This window comes from Ambystoma mexicanum, chromosome 6q, assembly GCF_040938575.1.
Source record: "Ambystoma mexicanum isolate Mex_15411 chromosome 6q, UKY_AmexF1_1, whole genome shotgun sequence".
Classification (NCBI taxonomy): domain Eukaryota; kingdom Metazoa; phylum Chordata; class Amphibia; order Caudata; family Ambystomatidae; genus Ambystoma; species Ambystoma mexicanum.
Window position 1 is genome coordinate 95,241,831 of NC_090937.1, and position 14,319 is coordinate 95,256,149.

The following is a 14,319-nucleotide window of genomic DNA, read 5'->3' on the forward strand; positions in this document are numbered from 1 at the left end:
GAACTATTGGAAGGTCTAGTGTGAGCAATATATGGACTGGGCTTGTATCTTTCTTCTAAAGGTTGCACAGGTGCGGGATCGCCACACAGAACTGTGTCTAGGTAGACGGGGCCAGTATTCTGCCAATTGCTCAACCATCTGGCTTTCCTTCCTCTCTCTACTGCTTGTTTCCTCTTTATTTTGATCTGTGTGTCATTCTGACCGTATGCACTTTATTGAGATCGGATAACGTTAGTAGTACTACATTAGAAATGTATATATTTACCATTTCTGATTTTGCGGAGTACAAAGTGTGATATTGTATATACACCTTGAATATTAATTATATAAAGACTGTGTTGTAACCGATACAGTGTGTGGACATTCCTTTGTGGGTGCTTGGGGACTACACTGTACTTAAGAACCAGCCCGCATCACCTCCTGAGAAGCTAGGCCTTGATTGCTCGACCACGTACCAATAATAGAGAATCTCGGCTGGGGTCCTCTGTGCCTCTACTCTACCATATAGAGAGCAGAAGTAGAGACACACCCCACCGGCGTCTTTACACATATCATTATTAAATGAGGCCTGTTTAGCTAGGACCTTGTGTCGGGTGTTGCACAAACTCTTCCTGTAGTATACGATTGAGAGTTTCTGCAGATGAAACGTGTTTTCCTGGCTGTGGCTTCCCCAGCGAGCATAGTGGTTCTAAATGACCATTGGGAGGCCTAGCCCTCCCCCCAAAGACCTGACCCATCCTCTCCCCTTTCCATCTCATCTATACCCAGCACTACCTCTGCTTCTGTAGGGACATACATCTTACAGATAAACTGGGCCCCCACATCAATCCTGTATTTTATGGCTAGGCTAAACCTGGGGTTATCTGCCCACATGTTCACTCAGGGAAGGCGACATTCAGACCAGTAGAGATTATGCCTGTCCTTTTAGAGGGATGAAAATTTGATTGATGATGAAAAAGTCAAGGACTGCTGAGCCAGGGATTGCTGTGGTAGGTACACCCGCCATCCTTCTGCTGCGTACCACAGGCAGATTTGGGTAGGCCTTTAAAACAGCCTTTTACTTCCCTCAGATGTTATATGCTTGCAGCTCCATGCCTGCTTTGCTGCTGTTCTTCTAGAAGACTTCTGCTCCTTGTAGCTTTTGCTGGACTTAAGGTAGGTGTCTCTGTGTTGCTGCTATGGCTGCACTCTGGATGAATTGCTGTTTCTTCGCCTATTCTTTGCTCTTTCCTTGGATGTTTAAATTACCTCCTGCAGCTGCTAGCCATCAAGGGATGGTTCCTGCTGTCTTGACTGACCCGTTCTGCTCTCCTGAGTTGCCTCGGACCCATGGTCTGAGTCTCTTCAGTACTCCATCACTTCCATTGATGCAGCAGTGTCCTCCCCCCTTTTGGGGCATCTTCAGTGAGGTCTTCTTTGTTGGGATTAAGTTTTCTGGACTTCAACTTCACCTGTGACTCTTCTCATGTTGGCTGGAGATTCGAACCATGAACTAACTAGGCACTATTCCTAAACTCTCCTCTGCACCCCTGCTCCCTGTGTTGTTTCTGCCAAAACCCCTGCCTTTTGTCACTGTTCATGGGTCTTGTATACTATGTTGCTTATGACATTCACAGTGGCCCCCGTATCGATTAAGAATTCTAAATTTTGTCCATTGAGTTGCAGCAGCAGTGTTGGACTATATTCAGCAGCCGTGTTGTTTCCTATGGCATGGACATATGCATGTTTCCTCTCTCCACTGGAAGATGATGACCTGGCGGTTCTCCTTTCTTGCGGCGATTCCTCCAGGTACCTGATCCTTTGTCTTGGCTGGCGGTGCTGAGAGTGATGTCTACTTTTGCGATGGCTGGATTTGTCCCTTCTTTCTTCGCGCCACCGGGTGGATGGCACGTGCTCCCTTGACGAGCTGGGTGAGCGCCTCCTGCTGGTCGCAGACGGCTGGCTTGTGTGTTTGCGTGGGCTTTCTCGCCTTGGCCTTCTGCCATCTTGTCTCCAGGACTCTGTGAGGCTCAGCACTCTGATACAATTTTATATTTTTGCACACCGACTGAAAATGGTTCTGACCCCCACATTTGTCGAATTGGTGACCTATTGCAGGACATGGTCCTGTGTGGGGAAATCGAAAACCGCATCTGTAGCATTTCTTTTGTTCTGATGAGTCGGCTTGAGTGCGAATGGGACATACTTGGTCTGCATTGGCTGTTTGCGTGATGGTGATGTTTCCTAACGATTCAGTTTGTAGCATTAATGCAGCATCAGCCCTTGCTGTTTGTAGGATTTCTTCCAGTGTCCTCCTTTTCTGCAATAGTTTCTTGCGAAATTCGGGGGATCCGCACCCAGCAATGGCTTGCGATTTGAGGGCCTCCTCTGTAGAGTATCTGTCAAAGTCGCAGTATTTGGCTCTTTTCCTCAATCTCATGACAAAATTATCCATGCTTTCACTTTTATCTTGTATGGTCGTATGAAATATGTGTCTCTCATAGTCGACATTTCTTAACGGTGCGAAATATGTATTCAATGAGTCGATGATGCCTTGGAAGGAGTCAGTGCTAGAGTCAGGCATTTCAAATACTATGTCACGTACCGTAGGGCCCAATGAATGCAGCAGGATGGCTCTTAGACTATGTTCCTCGATGTAGATCTGTAGTTCTTTTAGCCATCTGGCCCATCTGGGAGCCAGGCTGTTCGTGTCAGACATGTTGAAGTGTGGCACGGCTTGCAATTGAAGTGATTCGGAGGTACCTTCCTCTTTGTTGCTGGTGGGCCTTGGGGTGGAGCTGGTCTGGGGGCTTTGAGTACCGCTGTCTGTGGTATCTTCCGACATGGTTGTAACCACGTGTGGGTGGCTGTGTCGCGATGTTGTCTGAGTAGGCCTCTCCTTGGAGATCAGCGCGGCCTGTGTCGTCTATGGGGAGCGGTTTCTCTGGCAGCATTTGCATAGCAATGAGCATTTTCTCTGTGGCTGAAGTCCTTGAAGTTCACCGTGCAGTGGTTGCGGATGCGGCCCTCGCACCTCGCTGTAGCACGGTCTAGTGGGTTCGGATGAGCGTGATAACTCAGTTGAAGATCCTCGTCGCCATTGATGTGTCCCGACAGGAGTCGCATGCAGTAATAAATCAATACAACAGATCAAATGACGCAGATACAATAATACACGGGAGCCGGCCAAGTAGCTTCTTATCTCTTTAATCATCGGCGCGAAACTGGCGCCTGAGGTGGTGACCCCGCCTCTTCCTGCCTACCGTGGGGCGCGGCCCACAACAAAAGAACAACAATAGAAATGGGACTTAGCTCCCATTCAAACAGGGTCATTAACATGGATGAGGACACAACACTGGCCCTGTTATCCATGGGCGCTGGAAAACATCTCAGAATGTCTTATATCCACCCCTGACTGCAACCAACGGTCTACCACCTGTAGTCCCCCTTTGCAGCCCCCCTTCTCTGGGCCACTGGTAGTGGGATCTGGAGCCTCAGCTCTTCTGGGGGGTTTCTTTGACTCCTCTCTGGTTGGTTGTTGCTGCCTCTGCATCTTTGGATTGTAAGTAATACAGAGCTGCCTTTTACCAAAACCACAAGAGACTTAGTGGGTTTGTTACAGTTAATCTTAAGAACATATTTTTGGAAGTGTTAGAATTCCTTAACAGTGCCATGTAAACAGTCATTGTCCATTTGTCCCCTTGAGATCCTGGAATTTGTAGAGCAATCCTCATATTTTCCAGATAGACCTGTGATTTTCTCTGCAACTTGATGTGATAAATCGCAGCAGTCTACTGCCAATAAACATCTTGAAGTAGATAGCATTGTGCACAAATGTGTCTGTTTTGTACTGGTTCTCGAGGTTACATACAGCGAGGGATCTACAAAGGACCCTGTCTATTAGCTGGTATTTTAATATATTCCTGTATTTATTCTGTGAGCTATTGTTTGCTAACTGGCTAATGTTCATTACTAGTGACCCTTACAAAGTGGTTAGTATTAGACCTCCCTGTACCTATCTTTTTCGGCTGGCTTTAGGAGTGTGTTGGGTCTTGCTTAGCTGCTTTACTGTTTTTCTATATATCCACAGTGTTGATACCAGTTCTCGCCCCTCCTAAGAATTAAGCCGGACTGCTTGGTCCCGTTACCATCGAGAATTGGAGTGACTTACACTCTGTGCATACACAGCTGGTTTGTCCGTTTCACCCCCTCACCAAAGAGATTCACAAAAACCTCCCGAACATTGTTCTAGAGAGTAGGTGGAAGGGCTCTTCTCTCTTTTCTCTCTCCTTCCTCTCTCTTTACTCGCCCCTTCTCTCTGTCCACATTAGCTACTAGGCTTGGCAGGCCCAGAGTTACTATTCTGGAGTTCGTTTTGTGGGGAAAATGAAACATACTCTCGGTCACAAAAAGCTGTTATGTTTCCAGGGTGTACTTGAGCAAACATCAAGTACATCACTCCACCACACTCTACCTAGAACCCATTTATTTCTCTGAATCTCTGAAACTACTCTTACATAAAAATTCCCTCCACTTTCTGACAAATTAGAATTTACCCTCCCGCCCCCCGATTTCTGCAACCCTGATCTATGATATACTTGGGCTGGATCAACTGCACCCAAGCCCTCACAAATATAGTCCTTCTTCCTTTAACACCTTTAACATACTCCACCTCGGTTTGAACAGCTTGTTTGTTTTATCTGTACCCTCTTACCCCCACTACATCATCATATGCAGGCGACAGTCTGGGTACCCCAGGGAGGAGTACAATATGCCACATCCAGACTAGACGTGGCACTTTGAGAGTACATGGGTGGTGATTTGGTGCAGTATGAACGATTATTAACATAGCATAACATGATTTCCTTCTACTTATATGAAACATTTAGCATATAAACACAATCAGGGTCATTTGAAAACAATTGTGAATTGTGTATAGGGGACAACCAATGTTAGCGCTTACATGCTGTGATGTCCCCTGCATGCAATTTAAAATCTCCACCAGGCGGAGTGGAGACGGAGAGAGTAAAAGCGAGACAAGCTCGCGTTTACGCTTTCAATTTTCCACACAGTCTCATGAAAGAATAAACGCTGCAGCACATGATTTGCAGGCAGTGTTTACTAATGAATCTATGTGGAATCCTTACGGTCTTGACCAGGTGCAAAACTGAGGCGGAATCGATTTGTTGTATGCCTGCATGGAAATCTCATGCATGTGTGCAAGGCGTACTCACAAAACAGAGGAGATCTCCACTCTGTGCCTCTCCTCCATTTCCTCAGTGCACCAGAATGAGGTGCTGCATTAAATGGATGTATAATGGCGTTACACCTCACATTCATGCCTCCATTTAGTGCACCGCCTCATTCAAAATGCAGCTGAATACTGCCAGGTTCCATGTGTAAATACAATTAGCAGTAAGAGATATTGCAGTGCGCACGACTGCTGTGATCACCTCAGGCTTTCGTTACCATACTTTCAAAAAGCAGCAATATATTCTGTTCCTTGCACGTTTGTTGACCATCAATGATGAACAACCAGGGCTGATGTTTTCTCTTTTGGTAATTTCCACTGTTTTCTGGCAGCATGTATTTTTGTACCATTTGTTACTGATGAAAACCGAGTTATAATTGAAGACGATGCTCTTATTAGTGGTGACAATTTCACCACTGTTGATAACCTAATAGTATTGATTTTTCCCTGAAGGGTGGTACTCATGTGCTGTAATAGGTGGTAACACCCATTGTAAGGACGGCATGGCATCAAACAGTAAGACAGACACAAGTGATCACAGTTCAAGCGTGTTTATTGAACTTCAATTGGGTTTAAAAAAACTCCTGTCTAAACCTAAATTTAAAGATGGGAGCAAGCTACAACCATCAAATAATAACACAGTCCTAGTGATGTCTTGTCAAAATAAAAGGGGCTATACTAATAAACCTATTGCCAATCCTTACTTTTAAATACAATTAGTGTGGGAAACAATGTTATCCAAAAGAAAATTGTTAAAGAAATGGTATGTCAGCGATATTCAAGCCGTTGGCTTCCCTTCCCCACGTTTTCAGCACGGGACAAGGAGGCACATTTGAACTTAGCACAGTCTCTTTTTTCTCTAGGACGAGGGTGCAGTTCATAACTTCAACATCATGGCCTTCTGTGCCAAAATCTCTTTGCCATTCAAAGTCTCTTTTTCAGAGGCCTTGATGCAACAAGACAAACAACAAAGTTCCTTTCTCAGACCGACCTTCTTAGGATTTCACACGTACAAATTCTCGGGTGATTTTCTTTTCATCCCGGTCCCCTCTGCCGGGCTCAGATCCACTTCAACACAAAACCTTCTCGGGCAATATTCGCTTCACCCTGGATCCCCCTCCGTCGGGTTGAGACCCACTTAACAGCTTTCAATTGATCTCCCTCTGTCGGGCTTGCACCAACATGATCAACTTTGCCACAAATGTTCTTTACTGTATCAACATTGAAGACTTTCGATTGTGCGCAGGCTTTTGTTTGACCCGTTGCAGGACCACTTCGATTCACAATTCTCTACAACAATTTCACTTTTCAGCTGGATACCTTGCAGAGACCTTTGATTGAGCACCCATTGGTGCCGGACCACTCTGTCAAAGATATTGTATCTTAGTTTCAAAGTTCAACCACTCATCAGCAGTTCAACTTCACTTGCGTCTTTTATCACAGGTATTTCAAACAATGTTAGTTTCCTCTTCGAGGTAAGCCCCCTTCTCTGTGGTCCTGATTTTGTTATTTAGCCAGCTTTTGTGGGCTAATAGTTAAAAGCGCTCTCTGTGCTTGGTTTATTGCTCCCTCCTTCTCCCCTCCCGGACCTGGCCTTTGTTTCCTCCCCCTCATGCCCCACTATCCTGATTGGTTCCTGGAGCGAACGTTGTTGTGCAAGGCCCTAGGCGACCACACGATCGCAGCCCGGGAACTCTGCTGCTGTCCTTTCCTCCTCGAGGTAAGCATCCTGCTCAGAGGCCATGATTTTGTCGTTTAGCCATTTTTGGTGGGCTAATAGTTAGTAAAAAGCGCTCTCTGCACGTGGTTTATTGCTCCCTCCTTCTCCCCTTCCAGACCTTGTTTCCTCCTCCCTCCCTCCCCCCCCATCCTGATTGGCTCCTGGAGCGCACATTGTTGTGCAAGGCCCTAGTCCCCCACACGATTGCAGCCCCGGCACTCTCCTGCTGTCCTTTCCTCCTCCAGGTAAGCATCCTGCTCCGAGGCCCTGATTTTCTCATTTAGCCAGTTGTTTTGGGCTAATAGTTAGTAAAAAGCGCTGTCTGCATGTGGTTTATTGCTCCCTCTCCCCTTCCGGACCCAGCCCTTGTTTCCTCGTATGTCCTGCCCCCCTATCCTAATTGGTTCCTGACGCAAACATTGTTGTGCAAGGCCCTAGGCCACCACAAGATCGCAGCCTCGGCACTCTGCTGCTATCCTTTCCCCCTTGAGGTAAGCCTCCTGCTCTGAGGCCCTGATTTTGTTATTTAGCCAGTTTTTGTGGGCTAATAGTTAGTAAAAAGCGCTCTTTGTTTCCTTGTTTCCTCCTCCCTCACGCCCCCCCCATCCTGATTGGCTCCTGAAGCGAACATTGTTGTGCAAGGCCTAGTCCCCCACACGATCGCAGCCCCGGCACTCTCCTGCTGTCCTTTCCTCCTCCAGGTAAGACCCCTGCTCCAAGGCCCTGATTTTCTCATTTAGCCAGTTGTTGTGGGCTAATAGTTAGTAAAAGACGTTGTCTGCATGTGGTTTATTGCTCCCTCCCTCTCCCCTTCTGGACCCGGCCCTTGTTTTCTCCTCCCTCCTGCCCCCTATCCTGATTGGCTCCTGGAGCGAACATTGTTGTGCAAGGCCCTAGGCTACCACACAATCGCAGCCCTGGCACTCTGCTGCTGTCCTTTCCTCCTCGAGGTAAGCATCCTGCTCTGAGGCCCTGATTTTGTTATTTAGCCAGTTTTTGTGGGCTAATAGTTAGTAAAAAGCGCTCTCTGTGCACAATTTATAGCTCCCTCCTTCTCCCCTTCCGGACCGGACCTGGTTTCCTCCTCCCTCCCGCCGCTTATCCTGATTGGTTGATCACCGCTCTTAACCCACCTTCCCAGGGCAGCCCTCTGCCCGCAAAGCCCTGCGGCTAAGGGCCCAAGGCAAAGGGCGGCTCCCACAGTAGCGGCTCCAGATAGTGTCTGCAGGTGTCAGCAGGGGAGGTCAGGGGTCAGCCACTAACATATACCAAGCCCATACTACCTACAACCACCCCCTCTTTCAGTGGCACATAACAGCGAAACAAGCGCTCAGCGCCCCTTCACCTAGTTTTAGCTCAACGCAATGAGCTCTAGAGAAGAATCAGCAGTTCCCCCATATGAGTCCCCGTGCGGAGTATCATACTCCAAGAACCCCCCACCCCGCACAACAGCCAACAATGAGGTGACTGCAAAGGCACAACCTGACCCACGAACCAGCAGTAGCAGCCGGCCGCAGTACCCTTACATGACACACGAGGAACAGACTGCCGTCAACCAGCATCAACGGATAAGGTATGAACAATTTACAACTTAGAAATTACAAAGATATTATACAAAACCTAGGCCTCTCTCCCACTATACATGACTCTCAAATCTAGGTGTGTTTTCTCCTGTACCCAAAGTGCATTGCGAAACCTAGGCCTCTCTTCCCCTATACAGGACTCTCAAATCTAGGTGTAGCCTCCATCTCTGCCTATTGTATAGTGAACCCTACTGTATTGTGAAACCTAGGCCTCTCTCCCACTATACAGGACTATCAAATCTACCTGTTTCTCCTGTACCCAAACTGCATTGTGAAACCCAGGCCTCTCTCCCACTATACAGGACCCACAAATCTAGGTGTGTTTTCTCTGGTATCCAAAATGCATTGTGAAACCTAGGCCTCTCTTCCACTTTAAAGCGCTCTCAAATCTGGGTGTGTCCTCCATCTCTGCCTATTTACTGTTGAAACCCACTGCACTGTGAAACCTCTGCCATTTCTGCCTATTATATTGTGAAACCTACTGTATTGCGAAACCTAGGCCTCTCTCCCACTATACAGGACTCTAAAATCTAGGGGTATCTCCATCACTGCCTATTATATTGGGAAACCTACTGCACTATGAAACCTAGGCCATTTGTGCCTATTATACAGTGAAACCCACTGTACTCTTAAACCTAGGCCATTTCTGCCTTTTATAGTGTGAACCCTACTGTACTGTTAAATCTAGGCCCCTCTCCCACTATACAGGAGTCTCAAATCTGTAAGATATTTCAATCCGGCACACACCCAAACGAACTTTTCATTGCGCGATATTCGCGATAACGGGAGAATCGCACTGTTTTGAAATTTATGGGGTTCTTTGGATAGCTATGGATGTTAGGTACAAGTAGGAGTTGAAATTGTGTTTCCATCACAAAAACCGAGGGAGTTACAGAGGTTTTAGTGAAGGTCGTTTTTGCGAGATAGGTGCGAGAATGGGAAACAGAAATGCACTTTTGAAAATGACAAATGGGTTTGTTTACACTAGAGGATGACTATGAAAAAGCGAATACCACACAGGGATCTTACAGTCACTTGATTAGGGTGACCCGCCTGCTAAGGAAACTCGACTTCTTCAGATGAGAAAAGGGTCAACGCAAAGATGGTTCTAACAAAACTGGTTCTGAAGGAAAGATAGGATGGGTTTGAGATAGGGATAAGACAATGCAAAGATACTCCTAACATTACTGGTTCTGAATGAAAGATAGGACGGGTTTTAAATGGGGATAAAACAATGCAAATATACCATGGGCCACAGTTCTTCCTATTAATACTCACAGGATAAGTTTTTTTTAAATGGACCTTCAGTTCTGGTCATAGGATTGGGCCTGGTCTAGGAAAGACAGCACCTCCAGGCACGGTACTGGATCAGCTATGCCGGTTGCACGATTTGCACAGGATCTGCCCTCCTAGTCTGTGGATATTTGAATCAGCTGGATGGCGAGTTCCTCAGGCAAGCCTAGTGGTGGCAAGCCAGAGGATTTCAAGATACTGGTTTAAAAGGCCTTCTCACACCACACAGCACTTTACTGAGTGGAGAGAATACATTTGAGGATTTGGGGCTTGCTGGAAATCAATAGTCTCTATTGCTGGCAAGAGATTTGACATCTGGATCTGGAAGAATATTTAAAGCTGGATGTAGAATGCTGGATCAGAGTGCTTCACCGGAATCAGGAAAGTGGCTGGATCAGTGAGTCCCTATGTGTTTTCAGCTGTCTCTATTTATGCTATAGGATGACATCACAAAGGGGGGTGTGGGCCAGCTTAGCTAAGCTTGCCCCTGTGAGCAGGGATAGGACCACACTTCATCTCTGCCTTGTAATTTGAGTGATTGGATCAAGACCAGATGATGTCACATTTTATGATTTGCTTTACAACCCTCAGAGACCTCCCTTTAGGCAATGTTCTCAAAATCGGATTTGATACTAAATGTACCTTTCTACATTGGTCACCTTTATACAAATCACGCACAAAGATGCCATATTTTACGTAGCAGCTATTCCTCAAAACCCTGCAGCGATGGGATCTTGTCTCAACTATCTACAGAATTTTGCCCTTTTCGCCATGAACACAATTTCCAAATTGTATGCAAATTTCCACAAATATGCGTGTTTAACATAGGGATATGTGTGTACATTTTCACAATTCTAACAGTAATACATTTTCCTTAAAGCCACATATATTGCCATTCCTGTCCAGAACATGTCACACAGTTCTACCGCCTCTTCACACGTGCAGCCAGAAATTAAATTAACAACACTTTCCTTTTTATATTTGTCACCATTGTGAATAGCAGGTTATGAGTCTTTTAAAAATTGTTCTTTGTTCATGTTTGGCAACAGATGGTCTGCCCCTTTTTGTCTCCCTGCAGTCCAGGGCATCCCCCCTCCTTGCTGGTTCCTTCAAGAGGCCATTTACAACCCTCTTCACACTTCCAGTTTCCTGGGCTGCAGCTTTGTCATTGTTTCTTCGCTTTCTGTAGACAATATTCTGTTCTAACCCGGCATTAACAACTCCCAGTGAGTTTCTGCTGAGAGGAAGGCCCTCCTTCTGGGAGGAAAACCTGCTTTTCCAGTTCTTGCAGTTCAGTTTCAGCCAGGCTAATTAACTTCTTAAACCCAGCAAAAAACAATTTTGTTACACCAAACATAAATACATTTCTTTCTTGGCCTTAAAATCTGTGGGAAAAACACAACTAAAATCTGTATTCCTTTTTGGCAACAATCCTTTTTATGTTTGCTAATCCAGCAGACTTTATTTTTTTTTCTTATTAAAATGCATTTGGTTTACATCTTAAACCTTACATTTATCATTCACATTTAGTTTACATTATTCTCCTTTTAAAAAATTTCACAAACAAACAGCAGACATCATTTATCTTTTATCCTTCTTCATTACTGTTACTATTGTCCAGCGTAATGTTTTCCCAGAAGTGAACTATGGTTGTGACCATCTTTCTATTATTTCCTATTAAGATGTGACTCCATCTTTCTTCTTTTTCCATTTTTACTGTGGCACTCGAGTATTTGGCGCTAAAGAGCAGTCCCTTTTGATTTAGTGCCTCGCATTCCATAATTACGTGATAGAGCGTTTCGGTTTTTCCTCTTGTTTGGCAGAATCTGCAGTCGCTATTTGCACTTTTATATTGGCTCCATTTCCCCTGTACTTCTCTTGTTGGCAGTAGGTCCAGTCTGAATCTTAGGAACATGTCTCTAATTCTCCGATCCGGATATAATTTTAAGTAATTTGGAAGTTGGTTAAGTGCTCTTTCTTCTCCCTCGCATTTGAGTGTCATTTTATATTGATCTTTCTGTACTTGAGTTTCAATCCAATCGGTTCTACTCAGCTTCTTTTTTGCGATTTGAGGCATTTTCGTCAATGTCTCCAGTGTGATTCCTTTTTTGTTACATATACACATGGCTGCTTCTTTCCTTTTGTCCAATGTAACATTGTTTACGTGTACTTTTGAAGTTCTTAGGATTTCCAATGCCGGTATCTTTTCTTCACTGTTCATTTTTCTGTAGAAGTCTATTATTTTCCATTCGATTATTGATTGTAATGATTGGAGGCCCAATTCATAGCGTATCCGTATCATAGGCATGATCTGGGGTAGACTTAGTACTTTTCTCCAATAAATCGCTTCCAATTTCATCCATATGGTTCTATCATGGTTAATCATAGTTTCTGCACCGTATGCAAGGATCGCTGTCACTTTTTCTTTATAAAAGGTTACCGCTGGTTTAAGCGAAAATTTTCCGAATTTCTTATGTATTGACAGGCCTTGTCTGGCTAATATTCTAGTTTTTGCTTTTAGATGTTCTGCCCATGGTGCTTCTGTCAGAGATTGGTTGATCCATATCCCTAGATATTTATAAGTTGTAACCTGGATCAGTTTCTCTTCCTGGAGGTAATATTGGAATGTTTTTTTCCCATTTGAATTCTTCTTTGTTAGGTACATGATTCTTGTTTTCTTAGTGTTTGTCAGTTCATTTTGTTCCATGTATTCATAGGTTTTGTTAAGAGCTTTTTGTAATCTGCACAGTGTTTTTGCTAATAAAATGATATCGTCTGCATAGATCAAACAAGGTACTGCAGTCGCATTTAATTTTGGTGGGTTGATGGTTGGTGTATTTATAGCCTCTTCAAAATCCGACGTAAACAAACTGAACAGTGTGGCTGCTAGCGGACACCCTTGCTTTAGACCATGCCAGGTGTTTGTTTTGTTATTATTCCATCCGCTGTCATTCTTACTTGTATTTTTGTGTTGGAATACAAAAGTTTAATAGGTTCTAGGATGTCACTAGGGCATCTCCATTGTTCTAGTTTCTTCCACAGCAGGTCTCTATTGATTTTATCATAGGCAAGGTTCTAGTCGACATACGCTACTATTGTATTTGTTTTTGTTCTTTCTGCTTCTTGTTTCATCAGATTTAGAATCCTGAGATTCACGTTTGTTCCGACATTGCGCACAAATCCTGTTTGGCGCACCGCTTGATGTTTTGCTTGTTTTGCCCAAATGTTTAATCTTGTCAGTATCAAGTTAGCAAAAATGTTCCCTATTGGATCCAGGAGTGCCAGTGGTCGATAATTCTTTGGTTCTTTTGATGATCCCTGTTTGTATATTGGGATTAGTGTTGCTATTTTCCAGGACTCTGGGACCTTTTTCGTGCGGTTAATCAGATCTATAATTTTACCACAGAATTGTGCCCAAACTTCTGGATTTTGTTTTAATGTTGCGTTCGACAGGCCATCTGGCCCCGGTGCCCTTGATGTATTTAGTTTTTTTATTATGTTGGTAATGTCTTCAATATCGTATCTAATGTTCCATTGCTTTGGCAAATGTTGTTGAGTTTTCTTTATTACTGTTATTCGTTCTTCGTAGAGAGTTGAGAAATACTCTATCCATGCTGCTTCTGGAACATCCACTATCATTGCATTTTCAGCCTTTGTACTCAATTTCAAGAGTTCCCACAAACGTCTGGTGTTTGTTTCAGGGAGGCCATCAGACTTTTTAGTTTTAGGTCCTTTTAAAGTTTCCTCAGTACTCCTCTGACAGCTGCCATTCAGGTAGCCCCAGGTACTGCACCCAGATTTTGGCCTATGCTGTCAGTTTTCAGACAATCCAGTTTGTCTGAAGAATGTTTTGCTTTTCACATTGGGACTTTGTATGTTCACAATGTTTCAATTGATACATGAATTTTAACACCAGGCAAGATTGTGAATGTTGAAAAGTGTTGTGTTATGGGCATTTTCGAATTTTTTTGGCAACAAATTAAATGTCATTTATAGGCACATGTTGGGGTTTTGCTTGCAAAGTGCTGCTTTTCTCTCTGCACTCTGTTTGCTGGTCATGCAGTCCTTTGGCACATTTCTGCAGGTTGTGCTCTATTCCACCGCACATGTACCATGGGTGGCATGTTGTGCATCCCCCTTTTTGTGTGCTGAAGCAGATGGTTTTTGGCACGCACAAGGGTTTTGCTGCCATTGTTGCTGTTTCTTTCCCCATAATTGGCAGGGTGATGCTGCATTACATAGCAGAGTGGGTCAATACATCCCACAACTCCCTCAACTTGAAACCCCCACACCTCTTTTATTCCTCCTCCTCGCCAGACAAATCCATCTCAGCGCGACCCGCTATCCCCCCACCGTAGATCCCGTTCTCCGTAATTAAGATCGTCAAGATGGAGAGAGGGAGCAGAGAACATTGCTCCCCGGAACATACCGGACGCATCAGCGAGCCACATAATACAACCAACATGCACCAACCCCGCCACCAACCACTCACA